Source organism: Megalops cyprinoides, chromosome 17 (assembly GCF_013368585.1).
Source record: "Megalops cyprinoides isolate fMegCyp1 chromosome 17, fMegCyp1.pri, whole genome shotgun sequence".
Taxonomy (NCBI): Eukaryota; Metazoa; Chordata; class Actinopteri; order Elopiformes; family Megalopidae; genus Megalops; species Megalops cyprinoides.
In genome coordinates, this window is record NC_050599.1 from 21,786,104 (window position 1) to 21,799,726 (window position 13,623).

The window sequence follows — 13,623 nt, forward strand, 5'->3', positions numbered from 1 at the left end:
CAAAGGAAACAAATTTTCTTTCTTCTTGATTTCTTTCCTTTTTAAAATTAGGTCTTTGTATTTAGTTAGATAATCATGAGGACATCCGATGTTTCTTCTTCAGCTGGCTTAGGGACAGTTAGATAAGGAACCTTTGACAACCGCCTACTCGCCTTCTCATTTTGGGTGTCTTCTAATTTTCCCCACACCCCAGTAATTTTCCCTTTCCGAGTTCTGTGCAGTATTATCTGTAGAACTGCATTTCGCCTACTTCTAGCTGAAGTTTTTCAGGCGACATTGTCCATTAACTAACATTTGCACATTTTAACTATTCCCGTTGAATTCATTTTTCGTGCAGTACTATACTTGTGCGCCTTAGTGTTGTGCAATTCATGCATTATCTGGAAAGCCCACCTCAAGTGATGTATGCCTAATGTTTTGGAGGAGAAAGACTGCTATGAATCACCCCTTTGGCTGTTACGCATTTGAGGTTTTGGTGAGCTTCTAGCCAGACAAGTCTTAAGGCTGTAGTCAAAACATTAAATTCTGTGATGGACAAAGATTTCTATGTAAGGTCTGTCCATCGGTGTTTTTGAAGACCTCCCATGTGTGCTAGTTGTTTCACCTCTGCATGCACTTGCTTACACTTCCTAAATGGCTTTAACCTCAATTAACTGACAGCTGTAACATAAACCATAATGGTTTGTCAAATTAGCCAATCTCAGGCTTGAAAGATGTTATGACATTTAGTGCAAGAAGACACAGGTTCTGCCATACCTAAATGACAATGTTTTTATTGTGGGAGCAAGTGGTCATGCTATCACACACTGTAGCTGTGAACAGCAAACCAGGCTACATTTCAAGAGCTGTATTTATTTAATTCTAAATGCATTCACTATTACAAGAAATTTTTCAATGGATCATATACAGTACACACTGGTTTAACAGACATTTGTTTAAGGGTAGCTCTGAAATATTTTAATTGTTAGCCTATACAAATTATTTTCCCCAAAGTTCATGCATACTATTGAACAATACCTCCCTCTTACATTTTTCCAAAGTCTGCACATAGCATTCAACAACACCTCCCAGCTGTATTTTGGAACGACTGCTCATCCTCTTTTGATCTGCAACACAGAGATTTTATCTGCTCCTATGCCCCCAGGTAATACAGAATAAAGGTTTATCTCATTCAACACTTGTCAGTTTTGCTTCTTGAGATCAAGAATGTCTTAGAGATCATCAGACCACCAGGACACCCTCACATAATGAGAGCGTCAGACCCGAAATGCACATCAGTCTGTGTATGAAGGTGAATCCACATGTTTAGACTACAACAGAGTTAGTGATGTTGCATCATTCCTAACTAATGCAGAAGTAGCTTTTCTTCTTTTCCTAACATACAGCACAAAGGTAAATATTAAAACTAATACTACAAATAAAAAAAAAAAAAACCACTGTAACATTAATGGAGACAAATTGTATCACCAATGATGTACAAAAATTAGTATGAGATCTTTCATACATGTTTTTTTTTTTTTTTGCTTTTTCCCACAGTTACAGTTTCTCCCAGCCATGTTCTTGCAACTTGAACTGGGCAAAGGAGGGGGTGAAATGTATGTCCTGTATCCTCCCTTTGTCCTCAGTGGGTCAGTAAAATGTGACCTGGACCGCAATCCAGAGGCCTGCAAGGGGAAGGGGGGGGGTCACTAACTGGCTGGTGAATTAGTTTTGCTGCCTGTTGCCACTTGTCAGTGTGGGGGTGTTGTGGAGCAGACACTGCAGGCAGGTTGTGGGGGACACACGCTGAAGCACTCTAACACAGAGGGTCAAAGGTCACGGGTAGGACAGCACAGCATTCGTGTGCGCGAGGGGTGTCGGGCTTTTCAATAACGACGCGCCGCTTTGCCGCCCGCCCCACGAGCGCTGCCCTGGGGTGACCTCAGCACTAATGGCTGAAAGAGGAGTCACTTTCACTGCTTCACACCGAAAGCAAGAGTGACCATGGCCACACCTGTTACGAATGTCGCACGTGTCATGAACGCTAATGTTAATGTGCTCTTCTGAAGAGAGTCTTAGGGAGTTTTTTGAAACTTATAATGTACAAAAAAATCAGCTAGTCTGCGAATTCATTAAACAATGATTCAGATTGAATTAACTCAACTCAAAGAACTTTTATTTGTTGTAGAGCTTTTTACAATCAAATTGTTACAGCATGCATTATGCTGCTTTACTTCCAGAAGGGAAAAAAAAATCTAAATTGGAAAAACTGAAATAACCACCCCTTGTAAAAGGCTGTTGAAATAAACTCCTGGAAATATGTGGGAAAAGATTTATTGTTACATATGCGTAAGTCATTACACTACATGTCAGTGATGGTCAGTTTCACATAGACTGTGGGGAGAGAAAGTTTTAGGGTTTTGTTCATGTCAGACATGAATAGTCCAGAGCAAAGGCAGATCTGAATTCTGGTCTCTTTGTTGTTCATGATCGTTGGCAAGGCTTTCTGCCAGGGCAGTCTGCACATTTCTCCTGGCTGGAGAAACCAGCACGTATTTCATGGAAAATAGCAATGAGAAAGGTATTACTGCCTAGGTGTAAGTGAATTGTGAATATATAATTATATGTTGGAAATAGCGCAATTCAATAGTGTAATGTATATTATATGGTCATATGCACTTATGTATGCATGAATTGCCCACAGTAGTTTCGTTATTTCACTTATTGACAAATTACTTATTTGCTCCATGCAAGAGGCTCCAAGGTGCTCATAAAATCCAATTTGAAAAATCTGGGTTTTTCCTTGATTAGTTGGGCTGGTGGCTTTGTGGTGGTTCCGAGGTGCAGAGCAGGCAGCAATATACAGTGTGACTAGCACACCAGAGACTATGCTGCAGAGTCAGTACAGCTGGTGATCAGAACTATACACCCAGAAATACATTTGTGTCCTGTTCAAAGAGGTTTATGCTGGGGTCTGTCTCTCTGTCATGCAAAGGACATTGGTCAGTTAGAGCTTGGGACACTAACCTCTAACCCCCTTCTGTGTTATCCAGACTGTTTTTGTATGGATTGTCCGCTAAGTTCCAGCCAGAACAAGGGGAAAACATTCTTACCAGTTAAAGCCAGAGAGGGGTTCTGACGATGGCTGACAGAAACCAGTGTTCAGGGTGAAAAGTGCTCCGTGCTCTTGAGAAACCAACATACTGGAAATATTCCGCCTTTTATTCAGAGTGCAGAGGCTCATGGGAAATGATGTGCCCTGAGTGCAGCATTGCCTGATACGCCCAGAGTGGGGAGACACATCAACAGAGCAAAATGCACTGTGATGGGCAAAATATAGGTGTCTCTGCAGATGTGTCAGCAGCTTTAATTAACATGAGTCAGTTTGGAGGAATGAGCAAACACAGAGTATGTGTATAGAGAATTTGGCCCCATAAAATAAACAGTTCACTGCAGAAAATTATTGGAAGGAGCTCGGCAGGTATAGAATCCTTTATCTTTAAATTCCACAACAGAGGTATAGCTAACTTCCAAACAAGGGTTGCCATAACAATAGTGACTGTTTCCCTATACTGCTGCCATAACAGTCTCATGCTTTCCTCCCCCTCTAGACTCTGAAACAACATGTCTGGGAGGACTTTTTCACCCCTGGGAGCCGAGCAAGGTGTACGCTGCCCTTAAATGTTCTATATAAAAACAAACCTGAGCAGCACTGAAATGTTCCCTCTACTGTAACACATGGATCTGCCCTACCTCCCACAGCTGCACTGCAAGCCGAAACACATGTGAATGACGGTTTCATTAGGCAAAACAGCTGTGTGTAGAATAGTTAGAAGTGCCCTCCCCACCCCCAGTACCACCAAAATTCCCCGGCGTCCCTCCAGACCTGAAAGCAAATTCCTACTGACTGCCATGTTTCCTTCTTCCAGTATACACCAGAGATTCCAGAATTCGCCCAACTGGGAAGGCCCAGATCAGTGTGCTTCAACCTCCCTCCGGTGCATTAATGATTGGTTCACCAGGCTGCTCAATAGCACAGCCCTGGGGCCACCTTAAGTCCATCGCCTTTACCACGCCTCTTGTCACAACAGACCCTGCATTTTAACTCAGTGGCAAAAGATTTAAGTTACGATGTCCTTAAGGGCAATGTCTGTAGGCATGGCTTGAGGGCAGGGCTTGGTTACATGCTTTCCCTGCTTCATTACATTGGGGCTGATTAGCCTAACAGTAGATGAATGTGAGTGGACTTTACTGGGGGACAGAGTAACAAGGCTTGAAGTTGGTAAAATGACGTGTACCCTAGGATTGAATAGAATCTGAAATGCCGAAACTGAAGACGAAACTCTCCCATGTTGTCGCTTTGCTAGGATTTCAAAATACAGTGTAGTGTGGTTCTAATGATGGTTATGGGATTTTGATTGAAGACCCCATAAGAAAGACAGCGCATTCATCGGTCTGTCATTATTTCATTGCATCTCAAAACATGGCTGTGACAACAGTCATCTGGGAGAATCTTAAAAGCCACACTATACACTGGAGATGCTGCATTCTCCATATGCATATTTTCAAGTTTATTTGAATATTGACATTTCACTGTTATTACATTTTACTTTATTATTAATATTACACATACGGTTGAGTTAAGACAATGCATCTTGCCTCCTCACTGTGCATACCATGCCTTGGAATGTTACGTTAATATCACTTGTGACATTCGTGGTGACACAGAACACAATCTGGCAGTCAGGAACACCACATGCATGTGGAAAGGCGTGACAGCAGAATTCCATTTTGATAGAACTTGTGGTGAGCATAGAGAAAACATCACATTTGTGCTAACTATGGATTTACCAGAAGAATAGCAGACAATGAGTTTGGATGAATTCATACATACATATGGGAGTTGTCTTTTTCTGGAAACACATAAACATGTTAAGTGATGTGCAATAGACCAAACAATAGACCAGGTATTTGGTTTGGGTTATTTAGTGTCTAACATACACATATAAGAAAAAAATATTAAACATAGAAACCCAGTAGATGTTATGCTTGCCAACTTAAATCCTATTTTTGACCGCTGCAAGAGCACATTTTGTGCAGATGGACCCTATGTCTGGATTCAGGCCAGTTTGCTTTCAGAGAGATGATGTTAACGGAAGACTTTGAACTGAAGATGACCATATCTGATACGTCAACATGAAACAGACTAATTCAACAAAGAACTGCCTTGTTTAATGAGAAAATGCAGTCACTCTGAGGCTAGTTATATATTTTCAAACAACAGCCAGCAGATATTTTGGATAATGTGATATATTAAGAAGATGTGACCCTTTAAATAAGGACTGAACCCAAAAGAGTGATCAGTGGGCCTTCGGGGACAGGAATGGGAACAGAGGGAGTTGTTTTTCTTTTTTCCTTTTGGTATGTATCCACGAAATTATGTTGGAATGCCCCTCACCAGATGCTCATTGGGGCCAAAATAGTAAAGAAAAGGTCTTTAGAGAACTGCAAGACCTTTGGGTACCATAACTAAAATGCAGGGTCAAATTAAGAGATGGTGTGAAAGGGTTTGGTGTGGCCAGGAAAAGAGCTAATAATATGTTTGTTTTCTGAATGATTACTAGCTTTACTTGTAATTCAGATATTTTACCATCTTGCCTTCATTAGAGAACAGTGTTGGGCTGCTGCCAGTGGTTATGTTCCTAGCTCTGCAACATCACAGATGTACAGGTTCATTAGGGGGAATTGCTAATCAGTGCTTGCTTTTGAGCAACACTATTACTGAGTTTCTAACATATGGCTACGAACCCCAAAGAAAACTATGTGTGGTCAATCAAGATAACTTTCAACAGCAAAAGCTGAGCATGCAGTTCATACAGTTCAAGACCACTACTTTTATGAACGTAAGTATTAGGGAATTCATTTGACCTATGTACCTCTCTTTTCAAACATAACGGTTTAAATATTGCAAAACATTAAAATACACTCACACATGCACACGACACACACACACACACACATACCTCAAATTATGCTATGTTCAGTCCAGCTCAATAACATTAAGATCCAGTTTGTATTGTCCTTCAACATGATGAATTCTTGTGGTGGTCTGGGATGACAGTGAACTCTGCAGAGCAGCTGTAGTGAGACTCTCCAAGGCCTTCACCTCTGCCTGCCTGATGAGCTAATAACAGAATTCAGCTGAGCTCACTGCGCCGGGTTCAGCACCGGTAACACAATGGTAATTAAGGATACTGTGCTGAAAAAACACCTATTCTCACTGCTGAATCTGAATGTGTGGAGACAGGGGGACCACCCAAGCATAACAATTAGCAAAACTACTGTTTTATATCCACTCTATTAAAAGCTACATGGTTTACAGTGGGTGTCATTTCCACCTCTCCAGAATTGGAGGTGATTGCGTGCAGGTAGCCGTGAGAATGAAACAACCCCTGCAGTCCAAGGCAGTTTTGCTGCGGGCCATTTGTTTTTAAAGCAGATCCCAGTCAAATTAAAAACTGATGCCCGCATGTGTTAACACTTCTTTGGCTGGTCTCAGGTCAGTCTGCAGGAAGAAATGTACACTCTGCCTCAGTGGGAGCATATTACTGACTGTTCATCCCTTCTCCCTCTATGACCCATCCTTTGACCTTTGGGTGAATGCTTCCAAACCAAATTTAATTTCCTCTGATGGGCCCAGTTTGGAAGAGTTTTTGGTATGGCCCAACAGGTCACCCAAGCTACTTGCATTTGAATATGTTGCAAATAAAAATGGAATATGTAAGCTCCTGAAAATGCCACTTTGGAAGTTGTCACTTAAAACTTAAGGAAATGTCGAAAACTTTACAATTATTTAATTTTCAAAAAAAGCATGGAGGCATGTTGTTGTTGTAGGCAGTGGGTGTAATGTATTACCAGCGCAGTGCAGAAATGGTTTTAAATTTGTTCCATCTCAGCTCTCCAAGATGAAAGTTTCCTTTGAGGCTTTTGCATCATGCTGTAAATGTGATGCAGTGAAGGAGTTTGGACTCTGGAACTGTAGATTAAAATACCAGCTGTGCTAAGCCTTCAACGAGGAACCTTTACCTGGGGTGCTCAACATGTGAGCAGCCATGTTGTATGCTAACTTTTAACTGAACCTATATGCCCATTCAGGAATGAAAACCAAAAACAGCCTAAGTTGTTGTTGTACTTTCATTTATTTTTGTCAGTTATACCTTAATAAACAGAGTACCATACAAAGAAGATTTATTTCTCAAATCTGACTTATTTTCTGATTTTCTAATCTAACTTATCTGTTTTATTTTCACTCTCATATATGTAATTACAGGTTTGGTACTTCTACTGTTTTATACCTGCTAAACCTTTTTTCACAGAGCGTTCTCTCAAGGTAAATGGCCCCAGCGGAGGCTTTGTAAATGACACCGAGAGGAGAGCTGCTGGCCACTGCAGGCACCACACCACACAGGATTTCCATAGCTGAGTGCTGTGGGGCTGTTCAGGCTCTCCCAGCTGTACGCATTGGTTATGCCAATCATTTTCTGAAGGTAAAAAGGCAAAAAAATATCATAATCAGGAAGAAAAAGAGAGAAAATGCACATGTGTGTCCTAATGAAAAACAGATGGCTTCCAGAGAAATTGTGAATTAGCGCGTGGAAAAAAAAGCGCAGTCCTTGTCTCCCTCACTCCAGCTGAATGCTTTTGATGCTCTGTTGTTTACATTCTTCAGGCGAGCTAGGCCCGGGCCTCTCACAGGAGCCAGCGGTGGTGTTTTGTTTTGGTGGTATTTTTTCTGTTGTTATTTTGCACTTTGTGACAGGCCCGCGGATAGCATGTGTGCTGGTGGAACAGCAGGGCATCCCAAAATTCTGTTTTGTACAGGTTTTTTTGTGCACTGTCTGCAAAAAAAAGGAATTTAGTGCAAATGAGACCCATAATTCAAAAGCAACTTAAATCTGGCAGTTGGGTGGTAGGAGCATGGTGCAAAACAAGAAGAAAACCACTTACTGTAACCAGTTACTGAGCAAAAGAACATTGACCCATGTTTTCGTTGTAAGACCAAGGAAAGTCCCAATTCACATTCCAACAGCTGAAATAAAAATAGTTAATAAAGCCAAATGACAACTACACTCCCATGCAAAACACTGAGATCATTGTTCAGATTTGTCTCATTTTCACTGCAGGGCAATCTGACAGCAAAAAATGCCACGTTATGTTGAACTACAACTGGGCACATAGCCCATACTGTGGTAGTGTTAATCTGAAACCCATGATACTTGCTTACAAATGTGATTGAAAATGACATTTAGAGAGCTTGCTTAATTTGAAATCTGTAGCATTAACATGGGAGGTCATTAATTTGGTTACATTAACGTTTATTGTAGGGATGGAATCATTAACCAAAGTATATATCCCCAAAACCTTTTTGCCAAAGGTTGACTCCATCCTTTTTTCTTGATGCACAAACTCAAATATTTATTGGATAATGCTTTTAGTATACAGGGAAATGCATGTATATATTCATTGTAAACAAGGATATAGACATAGATGCAAACTTAATTCAATGTACAAATGATTCATGTCAACAATCTAATGTCCAACTGATATCTATCTAATTGAGGAGACAGACTGATAGTGCTTCTGGTGTAACTCATCTCAGGAAAAAAGTTTGTTTAGTCCTTGTACTTCTATCAGTTCAATGTGTGTGTCATTCTTGATGAACAATCCCATAATAAATACAGACATTACTTCATTGGCCTCCTTCTTCTTTCCCCAAAAATATTCAGTTACTTTTGTTTTCTTACATGTCAAAATATGATTGTGTATGAATAAGAATGCTCCTGAGGGTCTCAACCCATGAGCATTCAGACAAAACAAGTTTATTTTCATATGGCAGAAAGAACCCATTACCTCCTCCTAGTGGCGTGAAAAAAAAATCATTGCTTTCATATGAAAGACATTTTCTGTTCATGGGAAAATGCTGGAGACACACACCCTCCAATCACACGTAAATTGCTTTTCCACAATGTTGTCTGTTCAATTCAAAAACTGAGAGTCAATAATTAAAACAACACTTCATCATTGCATCTATATAAAGTGTGTATGTTTTGATTGAACGGCAAAAGTGGAAAATGGACATGAAAGAAAAAAATAAACAGTGCAATAGTATGGGTTATTATTTAACAGCTTTATAGGAATGGCCAAAAATGTTTCTCATGCTCCAAATTTCCCAGCTTTGTGCAAATGATCCATTCTTGGCACTCTTGTCTGTCTCTGACTGCTCCGAAACCAGGCCAGGTGTGCAGCTCCCAGTGAAAGGCCCCATAATCACTCTATTAGTCTGACAAAGCCCCCTCTAAGAGCCCCTGGGTGAACACACAAGAGTGACACATGCGGGGGGAAGGGAAGGCCCTCTGACACATCTCTGGGCAGCTGCGGGTTCACCTTTATCCTGCTGTGTCACACGTCCGTACAGAAGCTTGATGGTTGGTTGGTTGGGCTTGGCCTGCTACCTCAAAAGATCTCTGCTCAAGTGAAGCTTGCCATCTATAGGAGATACTGGTCAGCCAGGCCAGTTGTCAAACAAAATAGTTGAAGTGACACATATATTTGCTCATTTGAAGTTTGAAGTATACACCCATCACATAAATGCAGGAAAACCTGCTTGAAGTACTATCATAATTAATGCTACAATGTGTTAAGCATTTAAACTGGACTGTGGTTTACCCATATCTCCTCAGACGAGAACAGAGAACACAGGAGGGTTCAAAATAGGGCCATTCAACACCTCATCTACCCGTTTACGGAAACAGCTGTCCCTGACCGCAAACTCCCTTTCACTTTCCCCGAAGCACACATAGTTCTCCACTCTGCGCTGGCCAAACCTGGCTCCTCTCAGATGTACTGGTGAACAAGCGCTGGGCAGCGGTCAAGGCTTTTATTTACTGCTAAATATAGCCCTGTCTTAATATGGCTGTTCAGATAGGTAGAGACAGTGATGGAAAGCAGTGTAGAGCCGGCTCTGCAGCAGCGGCGAGGAAGGTGTTTCTGGCCAGATCCAGCTGAAGCTGGCAAAGTGGCTGGAGTACTGCAGGGATCTGTCACAAAGGATTCCAGAGCATGAGTCTGCGCTACAGCATGGGCGAACACAGACTGAGTGTTGTTTGACAATGTGAGTTGAGGTCAAGGTTTTCTCTGACTGTTTATTCTTTTGCTGTGAGTTGAAATCAGATGGATTAAAGATAATCTATTGCACACAGTCTTATTTTACAGATTTGCACTGGTTTTTTTTCAGCCTGCAAACATTGTCATTACACATGACAATTCAGCCTGCAAACATTGTTATTACACTTTGAAATTATAATGCTCTGTTGTATGGCATAAAAAGCTTTTCAACAGATCACATACACTTATCACTTGACTACTTCACTTCACTGTTGATAAAGGAGATTATCTTCAAGAACTTAAATTTCTAAATTTGTTCTGTAATAATATTTTTCTATACTGATTTTCTGTTTGAGAAATGCAGTTGAGTAATTGATACTCAGGGAGGTCATCGAAAACCTTGCGGTTTGTTTTTCACTCTGCGCAATTAAATGGCTGAAGTTTTGCCTTGACAAAACAGACTCAGCTGGGGATGAGGACTCTCATGTCTGGAGCCCAGCTCTGTAGCCGCCACGCCGCATGCTGCCCTCCTGCATCCAGTGCACTCTGTGGGTTTTAATAACAGCCCTCTTCATGCGGCCATTAGTCCCCAGCGGGAAGGCCGGGTGATGTGGCAGTTATATATCTGTGCAGCTTCACTTAAAATACCTACGCGACTCAAAGGCTAACAGGCCCTGTCTCCAGTCTCCACCAGCAGCGCAAGACAAGTCTCATTCTTTGTTTTTTTTTTTTAAGCCAAAGTTTCAAATCCAAAGACCAAGGCACAGCATTTTCCAGTATCAAGGTTTGTGACAACTGTTGTGTGGCAACGGGCAGTCCACATCATTTCAAAGTCTGGTTTGCACAGACATTTGGTGGCGAATAAGTACAAACCACACATTTGCAATAAACCACGGCCCTCAAATTTATCAACAGCACACTTGTGATTATCCCCCACCCACAAATGTAGTAGTTACATTTACAGCTTGCTTGTACAGGAACTTTTTGTAGGGGGAGTGATATTAGTGCCCCTTTTTTCTGATATAAAACTGAATATATCTAGTGACCCATAATCAATGTAGCCAGGTAGTATTGTATTTAGGGATTACAAGTGCCACCCTAATAATGTCCAGCATTGTGGCATAGGGGTAAGGAGAAGGGCAATGTACTTGCCTTTGAATTACCTGAATTGCCTCTGTAAATGCCAGCTAAACTGATGCCATATAGAAGATATATAGAAGTAAGCTATGTGTAAATTGCTGTGGGCAAGAGTATCTGCCTAGCAAAATGTAATGTAATATTTCCACATTCATAGCATGTAACTTTGCATAGACAAGGAAGGATGCATTAGTAAGGCATGGCAATATTATCATGGCAGAACATCTAGTTAAGTGGTGAGCTGGCAGGCTTTCTACTTGCTTTCATGTTCTTCTAATGGGCAAAAACAAGGAATACTTTCTTTGTTCATGTAGATCAGTCAGCTGCACAAATATACAATACTCCTCTGACTGGTAACTGAATCCAAAGATTGAGCTAAGTATTTATTGCTTTGTTATAATGTAGCTATTTTGTATATAGCCTGGAAACAAAGCCTTGCAAAGACGCAGTACACTGAAGACACTCTAATTCTTTCAGAAATAGTGCAGAAAACCACGGCAATTTAGCTAATGTTAAGTAACAATCCCTAACACACAGGTTCCAGTTTAATGCACATCACTTGCGGTTGTAAGAAAACACAGCATCTCCTCCGACCACAATCACACAGCGTAGGATTACTCAGCCACACTGGGCTAGGGTCTCCTCAATAATGTATTACTTCCTGACCATGATCACTGGGAGTCACAGACAGCTGTTACGGCCAGCCTAGCCCTAAATCCTAAGGTGGTGCCTCACCAGGTTAAATACAGCTCATTGAGAAATAGGCGCCGTGCCGTAAACCAGTCCCAGTTTTGCTGGGGAGAGTAGGGGCTGGGCTGCTCTGAGAGCGAGTGTTTAGAAATCTGTATCCTGCCTCCTTCCTATGGGACTGACCCCAGAGCAGTACAAAATTAATCACAGGATGCCTTTCCGCTCTAACAGAGATGCAGCGTAAACAAACAAATACGGTGGCCGCAGCCATCTTGCGGCGTTCAGGGGCCGACCTCACTTCCTGTCACCCTGGACTTAATGAGTGATAGAACGTCCCTTGCTGCCCGGCCTTGTGTGAGGCCTCAAATCCTCTCCAAGCAAAACCTTTCCAAAAGACACTCATATCCTCTGAGATACCACCTTGTCTGTGCTGCTGTGTCTTATCCTCCTAAGTGATCTCATTACAGATCACTTCAGTGATCCCTCCTTATTACTGCCCAGGTTTCTGTCTCACTCCCTCAAGTGTGCCCTGCTCTGCTGTTAGTAATGTGGTTTAGGGCTGTTGGTTACTGACTGTCTCTGGTTGTTCAAATTAAAACTTTTCCAGACTGATCAAGATCGATCAACTGGGATAAAGAAAGCTTAAAGAATAAAGAATAAGAAGAAAGAAAGGAAGTGGAATTTGTGATTGGAGGTGGGATTGTGTGGGGCTGGAGGCTTAGGAGAGGGATTGAAAACATTCTTTTGTTTACCTCACTGCTTCAGGCTAAAAATGTGTTTCTGGAGAAGGGTTTCCTTTGATTTTATTACTGTGCAATGGTTTTGAATAGCAGTAAATAAAGACCCGTGGGCCTTCCAAAAGCTCAGTTTTAATGGCTACTCTCTTCATAGCAAAAATATATCAGCTGATCTAAAGGCAAAGCTAGTTTGGCTGTCATTATCATGATTACAGTCATTATCCATCTTTTCATCAAGGATGTTTATTCATGAAAAGACTATTTACTTTACAGCAAGAGCCAAAAAAATCAGAAATTGGGAAATATGGACAGTTTGGTAAAAAGATGTCAAAATTGTAGGCTGACGCCATTTTCTGTAGACCTGTATTTTTACATTGGTCTAAATGGTAGTTTCCTATGGGAAATAAAACAAAGTGGAGAAGCTCTTAACATCACTTGGACGGGGAACCATTATTGTCAAGACACAAAAATGCCATTGATGTCAACAGAAAATTAGCTTATCAATGTCACACATTCCTGAAAGGAGAACTTGTTGAATTGTAAATGAATAAAGAAAATAAAGCATCATATGGCAGCTATGTGTCAAAAGTTATTTTCTTCTCTCTTCTCATAGCAATATTATGCTGTTTTATAATGGACGAGTCCATTCAATAACTAACACGGAGTATATTGCCAGAGACTAAGGAAGAACAGAAAGTATAGGCAAAGTGAAAAGGCAGCTGCAAATGCAAATAAAGTAATCATGTCTGTAGAGACCATTTATTAAATGCTTGCATCACACACGTCTGAATTAGTGAGATGCTAGTGAAATATAACGCTGAAGAAATTTATACAGAAGAGTAATGACACTAGCCATTACCACCATTCTAATCACAACAAAGTCTTGGAAAGTATAAATGATTGACTGGGGCCTGAG